This window comes from Balaenoptera physalus (genome assembly GCF_965194825.1).
Source record: "Balaenoptera physalus genome assembly, chromosome: 15".
Lineage (NCBI taxonomy): Eukaryota > Metazoa > Chordata > Mammalia > Artiodactyla > Balaenopteridae > Balaenoptera > Balaenoptera physalus.
This window is the reverse complement of record NC_138894.1, coordinates 83,257,797-83,261,864: the sequence shown is the minus strand read 5'-3', so window position 1 is coordinate 83,261,864 and position 4,068 is coordinate 83,257,797.

The following is a 4,068-nucleotide window of genomic DNA, read 5'->3' as shown; positions in this document are numbered from 1 at the left end:
GCCTGAAATTCTCTCACGTCTCATTAAACAAATGAACCTGGTCGCTTAGACTTTTCTCTCTCTCCATCCTTCCAGAATTCCTTTTCCCAATTCTATAACCTAAGAGCTCTCCTTTCATTTCTTTCTCTAAGATTTTTCTTCTTTAAACCAAGCCCCAACCCAACCTCCACATCCCAGATTCCTCAATAGAAAGGAGCCTGAATTGAGAGCAGGAGCCCAGAGGGTGGAGCATACTGGGACCGCTTCCCTGGATGAGGCCAAGCCAGTTCCTCCTCCTCTTGGACTTCAGCTTGCCCTTCCCGATGCCAAGCACACACATGCCAGACATTCCCCCATCTTCTGACCCACTATAAGCATGAAAGATACCCTCTCTTCCCCCTCCCCCAACCACAATCCTCATGATACCAAATTCTCCAGCACTCACACTGGGGCTGCATTCTGCTCCCAAACTAGACCTGAATGGTGGGAAGAGATGGTCTTGGCCCTGGAGACACAGGGGTCCAGGGCTGTTTTTGTTTTAAAAATAAACCACATGACTCTTTCAGATTTGGGGATTGAAGAGCAAAGGGAAAGGGGATATAAGAGAAGCTTCAGGGCTGATTGCCAAAAATGTTTCCCAGCCCCCAATTTCTTTAACTGGGAGAATCTCACGGGGGAGCCAGCCACATGGTCTTGATTTATTACAACTTCACTCATCAGGCTGGTAGCCTTTCAGGCGTATTGAACGGCTACGGGCAAGAGCCTTTTCAAAGCCCCTTCCCCTCCGTCCCGGGGCTGGCCGGTGGCCAGGAGAGAGGCCCTAAAGCCGGAGCCTTGTGCAGCCTCCCAGGAAGCTGCTTCTGCTGGATAACGTCCCCCCACGGAGCCAGAAGAAAGCTCTGCAGAGGATCACATGTGACAGAGATCACACAGGGACAAACGGTTCAAGAAGTCAAAGTCAGAATGGAAGCCTTGGGACTGGGCATAGGAGTGATGGACACATGTGACCATGGGTATGAATGACAACGTGGATAGTACCACACACAACCAGCCTCCCGTGGGTGTCACCCCCTCCCTCCTCACTGGTTCACACTCACATACAAGGGCCACAGTCTCTGCCTGCTGGCGAGACACACCCAGCGAGCTCTGTCCCTGCCTGTGGCTGGGACACCACTGACTCCCAAGCTCCCTGTGAACTGGTTGTTGAACCCGTGCACACGCTCTTGCTACAGACATACACACACACACAGACTCCCAAAGAGTCCGTCTTCAGGAAAAGCCATTTTAGCTATGCCAGGAGTTCACTCCCCGATCTGGGTGAAGAGTAGGAATAAGTGCATCTGCTCTCCACAACCGCCTGTAGGACACAGTCTCTTCATTGAGGCCCTGCGCTGTGATGGAGCCTTGCAGCTGGCACCTGTGCCCCAGGTGTGTGTCTGTGGCAACAAACATGTGCAAACATGTACAAGGACCAAAGCCCTCAGACACACAGAGACGAAGAGCAAGTTCCTTCTGGAGTTGGCTGTTGGAGGTTAGGGGTGACCTCTGGGAAGTCAAAGAAGGGGGCACCACCCAGCTCACCTGGTGGCTTTTTCTAAGCATTATCCTAAAGCCAGCAAAGGCATAAACCCAGCCACAGTCTAGCGCCAAGACGCATTTTCCCACCAAAGGATCCTTACTAGACCGTCCTTTCCCGAGAGCCAATCAGGGGCCATGTTTCCTGACTTCTGAGCAGAGCCTGGCCGAGCATGTCTCCTTTCCCAGCCAGGGGTGCCTGTACCCCAGATGCCCAGCCTTCACACGCTTTTATTCACAGGCTGCAAATAAGCTCATCAGATCTGTCCTGGGGCCCAGCCTGGCTGGTGGAGGATTCCGAGCTCTCTGGGGCTCAGTCTACAACCAACCAGGAGACCCACTGTGTGCGCAAAGGATGAGCCAGCCTGGGTATTCCCAAAGGACAAGGTCCCCTACTCCCAGCTTAGGGAGGGAACGTGTTTTACGATTGGGAAACACACTGATGGTGACAGAGGAAAGAGTCAAACTCAGCAACTGGGTGTTCTATTCCCCAGACCAGGAAGTTCTAGAACATGATGTTGTCCAGTCAGATGGCTTTGATGCTTCCCTAAACACCTCCCAGCTACACTCAGTTTTGGGATAACTCCAGGGTTGTTGGTCTTCACAGATGATCACAGGTGATGGCTCTGGAAGGGGATATAAACCAATACCTCGTTTTCCAAATGGGAAACTGAGGCCAGAGGAGAAGACAGTCCTGTCCAAAGCAGTGCAGAGCTGGGCTGTGAAACCAGGCTGGTCCAGCAACTGAGAACACAGGCTTTGGAGATAGGAGGTCCTGAGTTCAACCCAAACCCCACTGTGGCCAAGGGCCAACACCAGCTTCTCCAGAACGAGCATCCTTGCTGGTGAAATAAGAACACCACTAGCCCATGGAGTTAGGTGAGCACTAAACAGGACACTAAATGGAAGAATCCAGCATGTAGTAGATGCTTCATAAATGCGGAGCTCTGCCCCTTCCTGCTTCCCTATTCTTCCACCACTCCGAGCACAGCCTTGGCTGCTTCCTGACCGTTTGATCAGATGATGCTTTGGAGACCTGGCCCAAACTGAGACGGCTGCCCCAGTGGATGGGAGCACATCAGCTCAGCTCCTCTCAGGGTCAAGGCCAGCTGGAGCTCAAGATTCCAGGAAGACCCCCTCTTTCCAGTTAGAGCCCAAAGCCTGCATCACACTTCCCCTTGTGCTCCAATCCATCACAATAGCAGTACCAAGAGCGGAGACCCCTCCTCGTTTGGTGGCCTTGGTGGCCCTCCCTGAGAAGGAGAGAATCCTGATTCCTAGCGTCGCACAGCCCCACGTGTGGCTGAGGACCTGGGCAGGGCCCTTTCCATCTGTGGATCCTGCAGGGCTTCCCTGAGCTGGAGGAGCACACAAGCTTCATGGTCCCAGAAGGCAGAGCCAGGACCCAGGGCAGCTACAGGCTGTTGGGAGGTCAGAGGAGTATCGTACCTGCCACGCCTATACCACTTTTCAATATAAAAAGCATTACAAGATGCTTCCTATCTATCTTCTCAACTCAGAGTAAAATGGGCCCTCTCAAAACATGATGACTCCAAGATGAATCCTAGCAGAGGAGGACCATCCGCCAAAGATCATACTAGGAATTTCTCCAGTGGGTAAGAGAGGAAGGAGGCGGCTTTGAGGTCCTCCCCAGAGAGGTCTTCACGGCATCAGAGGATTCGAGTCTAGCTCCATCAAAGTTTCAGGACACTGATGGACAACCCCGAACATCACATAGTGAGAAGCTGGTTGCTTTTATGGGGCTCAGGCCAGGTATGTCCAACAACTTAGCTGCAACTCCCCAGCCAGGAAAGGCCAAGCTAAAACGCCGGGCCTCCCTCCCCAACCCAGAAATTGGAAACTCACTTGCCACGTGAGCCTAGCAGAGCAGGATCTACCGCATTGACCCAGTGAGAGAACTAGGCCGCCCACTGGGGGCTCCCTGTGATTGGCACCTGCAGTGAAGCATTCCAGGCTGAGCCTCCCAAGACACACACTCTGTCTACTCAGTCTCCACGCCATTAACAAGCGGAGATTTCCCTAGGCTGGTCCTCACCAGGCTAAATGGGGAGGAGAAAGGCAGATTTCCCAGGACAAAGAAAGTCACTTTGTCCAGGAACTTGTCATAGCCAAAGTGGGCCATCTCTCCTCTCTGGATTCTAAGACCTGCCACTAAGATGTGCCAGGGGTGGTGAGAGAGAAGGGACACTGGGGTCCAGTATAGTCCAAGCCCAGGGAGTGGAGGTGGTCCACAAAGAGTGCTTCAAACCACAGAGGAGAAAGAGGAAGCTGGCATGAAGACACAGGACCCCTCAGCTCTGCCTTAATTCTTGGGGCTTATGGGCACTCGGTAGCCATTTGGTTTTATTCTGTTTTGTCAAGGTAGGGATGGGGTAAGAATCAGAATGTCATCTATCACCATGTCCTTACAGGTGACCCACCCTGGTGGTTTTCAGACTATGCTTGAAGGAGCCCCGGGGTGCACAGGTCCTTTAAGGGGTGATGGGGAGAAGA